A 9,209-nucleotide genomic window follows, 5' to 3' on the forward strand; every position below is an offset into this window, starting at 1 on the left:
AAAAATGCCCTTTCGTCTTCTAATTCAACCTCATCAATTGCCTTTGAATATATGTTTACTGCTTCAGCCAAATTTCCGACATGGTCGAATTGCCACTTTGACAATTGCAGCTGATTATCATTTTGCTTCTTGTACTCTTCTGGTGTCTTTAGTGTCCATTGTGAATTGACAGAGAAGTAAATTCTCTTGAAATACTGGTCAGTGTCTCTTCCAGCATTTAGCAGGTGGTCTTGTGGCTGACCCAGGAGACAGCAAATAGTTTTCATTACGTTGTATGTTGATTCTCCATTGAAGATGTGCTGGTCGAAAAACAAAGCTCCCAAGACACATCCCAGTCCCCACATGTCAATGGCTTCTGATATGGGGAGGCCCAAGGACACTTCTGGTGCCCGGTATGCAATGGGTTGCATAAGCATTCCTTCCTCCACTTCAGAGGCCGCAATGGCCAAACCAAAGTCAATTAATTTCAACTTAAAGGGCTGATCTTGGTGGTTGACAAGCATAACATTGTCAGGTTTCAGGTCTGTGTAAAGGAGCCCGATATCCTTTAGCGCGTTCAATGCCACAAGTAGCTGACGAGTTATGGGACGGATTTCATTAAGAGTCAATGGTCCCCCTCTCTGTTCCCACAAATCGTGAAGGCTCCTGTTTAGCAACTCAAAAGAGATGCAACACATGTCATCAACTAGGAAAGTGTCCAAGACTCTCACCAAGTTGTTTTTATCTGGGTCAAGGGTCCTGAGCATTTCCAGCATCTCTACTTCACTGGTGTAATCATCAACGTCTTGGAGGACCTTTATGGCCCTTTTCTTGTTTGTTTTCAAATTGACACACTTGAGTACTTTGCCAAAAGCTCCTTCTCCAACACACTCCAATACTTTGTATTGTACAGACTTGTTGCAGAGTATAGAAAGGTCTTTTTCCTCTGATGGTTCCAGTGAGGTTGGCGTTCCACAGCTGGATCCTATGCAGTGTGCTTTCTTGGGCCTGAAGTTGTCTATGCTTGAGAAAACACCTTCTGAGTCAGTTGTTTCCATGTTGATTTTGTAATGGCTGGAATATTCATAACATTCGTCAAAATCACCCGCAGGGCAGACGACCATCAGCTCAAATGCAGTTTGTGTATCAGAGCTTCTGTGAGTGTAGTCTGCCAGGTGACTCATAGTCACAAAAGAATGCTCCAAGGCATGCTGAGGTGTTATTCTCGTTTCAGCATCTGTATCGAGCAACATTTGAAGGAGATTTAAAAATGCCCTTTCGTCTTCTAATTCAACCTCATCAATTGCCTTTGAATATATGTTTACTGCTTCAGCCAAATTTCCGACATGGTCGAATTGCCACTTTGACAATTGCAGCTGATTATCATTTTGCTTCTTGTACTCTTCTGGTGTCTTTAGTGTCCATTGTGAATTGACAGAGAAGTAAATTCTCTTGAAATACTGGTCAGTGTCTCTTCCAGCATTTAGCAGGTGGTCTTGTGGCTGACCCAGGAGACAGCAAATAGTTTTCATTACGTTGTATGTTGATTCTCCATTGAAGATGTGCTGGTCGAAAAACAAAGCTCCCAAGACACATCCCAGTCCCCACATGTCAATGGCTTCTGATATGGGGAGGCCCAAGGACACTTCTGGTGCCCGGTATGCAATGGGTTGCATAAGCATTCCTTCCTCCACTTCAGAGGCCGCAATGGCCAAACCAAAGTCAATTAATTTCAACTTAAAGGGCTGATCTTGGTGGTTGACAAGCATAACATTGTCAGGTTTCAGGTCTGTGTAAAGGAGCCCGATATCCTTTAGCGCGTTCAATGCCACAAGTAGCTGACGAGTTATGGGACGGATTTCATTAAGAGTCAATGGTCCCCCTCTCTGTTCCCACAAATCGTGAAGGCTCCTGTTTAGCAACTCAAAAGAGATGCAACACATGTCATCAACTAGGAAAGTGTCCAAGACTCTCACCAAGTTGTTTTTATCTGGGTCAAGGGTCCTGAGCATTTCCAGCATCTCTACTTCACTGGTGTAATCATCAACGTCTTGGAGGACCTTTATGGCCCTTTTCTTGTTTGTTTTCAAATTGACACACTTGAGTACTTTGCCAAAAGCTCCTTCTCCAACACACTCCAATACTTTGTATTGTACAGACTTGTTGCAGAGTATAGAAAGGTCTTTTTCCTCTGATGGTTCCAGTGAGGTTGGCGTTCCACAGCTGGATCCTATGCAGTGTGCTTTCTTGGGCCTGAAGTTGTCTATGCTTGAGAAAACACCTTCTGAGTCAGTTGTTTCCATGTTGATTTTGTAATGGCTGGAATATTCATAACATTCGTCAAAATCACCCGCAGGGCAGACGACCATCAGCTCAAATGCAGTTTGTGTATCAGAGCTTCTGTGAGTGTAGTCTGCCAGGTGACTCATAGTCACAAAAGAATGCTCCAAGGCATGCTGAGGTGTTATTCTCGTTTCAGCATCTGTATCGAGCAACATTTGAAGGAGATTTAAAAATGCCCTTTCGTCTTCTAATTCAACCTCATCAATTGCCTTTGAATATATGTTTACTGCTTCAGCCAAATTTCCGACATGGTCGAATTGCCACTTTGACAATTGCAGCTGATTATCATTTTGCTTCTTGTACTCTTCTGGTGTCTTTAGTGTCCATTGTGAATTGACAGAGAAGTAAATTCTCTTGAAATACTGGTCAGTGTCTCTTCCAGCATTTAGCAGGTGGTCTTGTGGCTGACCCAGGAGACAGCAAATAGTTTTCATTACGTTGTATGTTGATTCTCCATTGAAGATGTGCTGGTCGAAAAACAAAGCTCCCAAGACACATCCCAGTCCCCACATGTCAATGGCTTCTGATATGGGGAGGCCCAAGGACACTTCTGGTGCCCGGTATGCAATGGGTTGCATAAGCATTCCTTCCTCCACTTCAGAGGCCGCAATGGCCAAACCAAAGTCAATTAATTTCAACTTAAAGGGCTGATCTTGGTGGTTGACAAGCATAACATTGTCAGGTTTCAGGTCTGTGTAAAGGAGCCCGATATCCTTTAGCGCGTTCAATGCCACAAGTAGCTGACGAGTTATGGGACGGATTTCATTAAGAGTCAATGGTCCCCCTCTCTGTTCCCACAAATCGTGAAGGCTCCTGTTTAGCAACTCAAAAGAGATGCAACACATGTCATCAACTAGGAAAGTGTCCAAGACTCTCACCAAGTTGTTTTTATCTGGGTCAAGGGTCCTGAGCATTTCCAGCATCTCTACTTCACTGGTGTAATCATCAACGTCTTGGAGGACCTTTATGGCCCTTTTCTTGTTTGTTTTCAAATTGACACACTTGAGTACTTTGCCAAAAGCTCCTTCTCCAACACACTCCAATACTTTGTATTGTACAGACTTGTTGCAGAGTATAGAAAGGTCTTTTTCCTCTGATGGTTCCAGTGAGGTTGGCGTTCCACAGCTGGATCCTATGCAGTGTGCTTTCTTGGGCCTGAAGTTGTCTATGCTTGAGAAAACACCTTCTGAGTCAGTTGTTTCCATGTTGATTTTGTAATGGCTGGAATATTCATAACATTCGTCAAAATCACCCGCAGGGCAGACGACCATCAGCTCAAATGCAGTTTGTGTATCAGAGCTTCTGTGAGTGTAGTCTGCCAGGTGACTCATAGTCACAAAAGAATGCTCCAAGGCATGCTGAGGTGTTATTCTCGTTTCAGCATCTGTATCGAGCAACATTTGAAGGAGATTTAAAAATGCCCTTTCGTCTTCTAATTCAACCTCATCAATTGCCTTTGAATATATGTTTACTGCTTCAGCCAAATTTCCGACATGGTCGAATTGCCACTTTGACAATTGCAGCTGATTATCATTTTGCTTCTTGTACTCTTCTGGTGTCTTTAGTGTCCATTGTGAATTGACAGAGAAGTAAATTCTCTTGAAATACTGGTCAGTGTCTCTTCCAGCATTTAGCAGGTGGTCTTGTGGCTGACCCAGGAGACAGCAAATAGTTTTCATTACGTTGTATGTTGATTCTCCATTGAAGATGTGCTGGTCGAAAAACAAAGCTCCCAAGACACATCCCAGTCCCCACATGTCAATGGCTTCTGATATGGGGAGGCCCAAGGACACTTCTGGTGCCCGGTATGCAATGGGTTGCATAAGCATTCCTTCCTCCACTTCAGAGGCCGCAATGGCCAAACCAAAGTCAATTAATTTCAACTTAAAGGGCTGATCTTGGTGGTTGACAAGCATAACATTGTCAGGTTTCAGGTCTGTGTAAAGGAGCCCGATATCCTTTAGCGCGTTCAATGCCACAAGTAGCTGACGAGTTATGGGACGGATTTCATTAAGAGTCAATGGTCCCCCTCTCTGTTCCCACAAATCGTGAAGGCTCCTGTTTAGCAACTCAAAAGAGATGCAACACATGTCATCAACTAGGAAAGTGTCCAAGACTCTCACCAAGTTGTTTTTATCTGGGTCAAGGGTCCTGAGCATTTCCAGCATCTCTACTTCACTGGTGTAATCATCAACGTCTTGGAGGACCTTTATGGCCCTTTTCTTGTTTGTTTTCAAATTGACACACTTGAGTACTTTGCCAAAAGCTCCTTCTCCAACACACTCCAATACTTTGTATTGTACAGACTTGTTGCAGAGTATAGAAAGGTCTTTTTCCTCTGATGGTTCCAGTGAGGTTGGCGTTCCACAGCTGGATCCTATGCAGTGTGCTTTCTTGGGCCTGAAGTTGTCTATGCTTGAGAAAACACCTTCTGAGTCAGTTGTTTCCATGTTGATTTTGTAATGGCTGGAATATTCATAACATTCGTCAAAATCACCCGCAGGGCAGACGACCATCAGCTCAAATGCAGTTTGTGTATCAGAGCTTCTGTGAGTGTAGTCTGCCAGGTGACTCATAGTCACAAAAGAATGCTCCAAGGCATGCTGAGGTGTTATTCTCGTTTCAGCATCTGTATCGAGCAACATTTGAAGGAGATTTAAAAATGCCCTTTCGTCTTCTAATTCAACCTCATCAATTGCCTTTGAATATATGTTTACTGCTTCAGCCAAATTTCCGACATGGTCGAATTGCCACTTTGACAATTGCAGCTGATTATCATTTTGCTTCTTGTACTCTTCTGGTGTCTTTAGTGTCCATTGTGAATTGACAGAGAAGTAAATTCTCTTGAAATACTGGTCAGTGTCTCTTCCAGCATTTAGCAGGTGGTCTTGTGGCTGACCCAGGAGACAGCAAATAGTTTTCATTACGTTGTATGTTGATTCTCCATTGAAGATGTGCTGGTCGAAAAACAAAGCTCCCAAGACACATCCCAGTCCCCACATGTCAATGGCTTCTGATATGGGGAGGCCCAAGGACACTTCTGGTGCCCGGTATGCAATGGGTTGCATAAGCATTCCTTCCTCCACTTCAGAGGCCGCAATGGCCAAACCAAAGTCAATTAATTTCAACTTAAAGGGCTGATCTTGGTGGTTGACAAGCATAACATTGTCAGGTTTCAGGTCTGTGTAAAGGAGCCCGATATCCTTTAGCGCGTTCAATGCCACAAGTAGCTGACGAGTTATGGGACGGATTTCATTAAGAGTCAATGGTCCCCCTCTCTGTTCCCACAAATCGTGAAGGCTCCTGTTTAGCAACTCAAAAGAGATGCAACACATGTCATCAACTAGGAAAGTGTCCAAGACTCTCACCAAGTTGTTTTTATCTGGGTCAAGGGTCCTGAGCATTTCCAGCATCTCTACTTCACTGGTGTAATCATCAACGTCTTGGAGGACCTTTATGGCCATATTCTTGTTTGTTTTCAAATTGACACACTTGAGTACTTTGCCAAAACCTCCTTCTCCAACACACTCCAATACTTTGTATTGTACAGACTTGTTGCAGAGTATAGAAAGGTCTTTTTCCTCTGATGGCTCCAGTGAGGTTGTCGTTCCACAGCTGGATCCTATGCAGTGTGCTTCCTCAGGCCTGGAGTTGTCTATGTTTGAGAAAACAACTCCTGAGTCAGGTGACTTCATGTTTCTTTCGAAATTGCCCATCAGCTCAAATGCAGTTTGTATATAAGAGCTTCTGTGAGCGTAGTCTTCCAGGTGACTCATAGTCACAAAAGAATGTTCCAAGGCATGCTGAGGTGTTATTCTTTTTTCAGGATCTGAATCGAGCAACATTTGAAGGAGATTTAAAAATGCCTCTTCGTCTTCTAATTCAACTTCATCCATTGCCTTTGAATATATGTTTACTGCTTCAGCCAAATTTCCGACACGGTCGAATCGGCACTTTGACAATTGCAGCTGATTATCATTTTGCTTCTTGTACTCTTCTGGTGTCTTTAGTGTCCATTGTCAATTGGCAGAGAAGTAAATTCTCTTGAAATACTGGTCAGTGTCTCTTCCAGCATTTAGCAGGTGGTCTTGTGGCTGACCCAGGAGACAGCAAATAGTTTTCATTACGCTGTATGTTGATTCTCCATTAAAGATATCCTGGCCGAAAAACAGAGATGCCAAGACACACCCCAGTGCCCACATGTCAATGGCTTCTGATATGGGGAGGCCCAAGGACACTTCTGGTGCTCGTTATGCAATGGGTTGCATAATCATTCCTTCCTCCACTTCAGAGGCTGGAATGGCCAAACTAAAGTCAATTAATTTCACCCTGAACGGCTCATCTTGGTGGTTGACAAGCATAATATTTTCAGGTTTAAGGTCTGTGTAAAGAAAGCCGATTTCCTTTAGCGCGATAAATGCCACAAGTAGCTGACGAGTTATGGGACGGATTTCATTAATAGTCAATGGTGACTGTCGCTGTACCAGCAAATCGTGAAGGCTTGTGTTAAACATCTTGAAGGTGAGGCCAGTCAGAGGACTGTGAAACTGTCTGTATTGTTTGATCAAAACGATAGACTGTGCTCACTGTGCTTCTTCTTCAATTGTTGTTGTTCAATGTTCAACGTCAGAGCTGAATTGACGTCATCAAGTACCACGTGATGGCATTGATCTACAACGGCCATAATACCCGGATGTTACTCGCCCCGCCCACCGGGCATGCATCGGAACAGGCTTGTCTGTTCGTGTGAGAGCCAAATATCCCAGTATTTTCGAAGTTTATAAATACTACTATATTTAAGTAACGGAATGTAATTTGATAACTTTTTTAAGACGAGAATGTAGTTGTTAAAGCAACATTTCTGCGGTTGGTTTGTCAACATTCAGCCTTCGTAACAAATTGCTCCGTGGATGTCGGAGATGTGAGGTGTAGTTAACGGACCGCCAGACTCCTCCAGCACCCGGCGGTCAGTTCATTTCAGCCTGTAGAGAGCAGCCTGTTTTCGGCAAGTCTTCTGTGAAATGCTCGGCTGGTTTTCACGTCTCCGTAGCCGTTATACATGAGATTTAACTATAACTGGGCTGAATCTCCATAACTTGTGGTGACTGATGTTTTTCACCGGTAACGTTACGTCTGTTGAAGTGCAGAGTTTAGATTCATAACTTCATATTTAAATGTAGCTTTAACGTCCGTATCCACAGAGTGCAGCTTGTTTTTGTTTATCATTGTGCATTAAATCTAACGATGTTTTAATTAAAGACATGAGGAGACAGTCATTGAGACTAAACCGGAAGCAGGACTTCAGCTTCAAAGAAACTCTGAAGCTCTGAATTGTAATAATAATAAATACAAAAAAGAATTCCACTAATAAATTATTGTATATTTCTCCAACTATATTTAATGTCTGGTCAGCTGGTGCATATGCTTGAAAATGTAAATATAACTAGCCCTATTGATCCCTGAATCACATATATTAAATACTGTGATAATCACTAATGATGTCACCTATCTAACTGTAGCCTCCATGATCACTATATCATAGATATTAAATACTATGACTTTAATCACAAATGATCATGTCATGATGAATGATCTTACGGAATGTAGCCTCATTGATCACTATACTTTATACATACAATACTATGAGGTTAATCACTATTAATATACAGACACAGAAGAGGTTCAGCTACATCACCAATTTAATTAATAGTGATGTTTGTGTATTTAACTGTACGAGGACCTCAACACAGCCTCTTGATGTTTCAGTAACAAGAAGACAAAAGGTAGGTGTGTGTGGAATGTTACTATCCAGTACAATATTTACTGTTTAATTGTTGTTACTGTACCCAATGTGCTCCTTTATGAAACCATTATAAAGCTAATGCAGTGTGATGTAGTACAGCCCTGAATTAAACGTTCACCTCAGTAACGTTTTGTGTTTCTTCCATCCAATATGAATAAATTTTACATCTACACCGGTCAGTGTAATCCAGTGTAGTTCAGCAGCACCACAGACTACAGCTGCTCCTCTTCATCTGCTTTAACAAGTTGTTTGACTTTATAACTCCATTGAGATATTTTGCCTAATAATTTTATGACTGATTATATATATTTAGTGATCAATATTATATATACCATTTCTAATTTTAAATTTAAAAAAGCAGCATTGGAGGGGTCCTCGCTGCTCCTTGCACGTCGGGGCAGGAGCCCTGCGGCCGTCGAATGGTGTTCGCAAGTCAGTAGTCGTTAACCGTGTGGAGCAACGCCAAGAATGCCGCTTTGCAAACTTTATCTTTGACATTATCATGGTCTTAGGCCTTTTATGTCAACATATAACCAGGAGCTTCTGATGTAGGCTACCATTAAAAATGTAAGCCTCTCAGAATACCATAGATGAGCCAATTTCCTTCAATATCTCAATCACCAGACTACATTTAGTCATTTTCAAATTAGATTTAAAAGGAAACAATCAATAGTTTCATGACTATTACACTTCAGGCAGAGAGTACACATCACCAGGGTGTGATTTGGTGATAACTAGGACTTTGGGATGTACCATTCCAAAGTTAAAGGCAGATTTTCAACCATTAATTGCAGCGCCCCCTATTCTTCAAAATTTCTGAAAATAGTAGGTTGTATTCAGGGGTTCAATGTTTACACTTGCTATAATTTTAGTGAGGCCAGATTAAGCCACACCCGTTGCGAAGTTAATTAGCCTATATCTCATCAAGACAATGAGTTATCAGCTCTAATCTGATATATCAACGCCACATTGAACCAATAATGATCCACCGAAGGTTTCGTGAGAATCAAACTCTCAGGAGAAATTGCCAAAAATTAGTTTTTTACAAAATTCTAAATGGCACAGAATCTAGTGCATTTATATA

The sequence above is a fragment of the Pungitius pungitius genome, chromosome 16 (genome assembly GCF_949316345.1).
Source record: "Pungitius pungitius chromosome 16, fPunPun2.1, whole genome shotgun sequence".
NCBI lineage: Eukaryota > Metazoa > Chordata > Actinopteri > Perciformes > Gasterosteidae > Pungitius > Pungitius pungitius.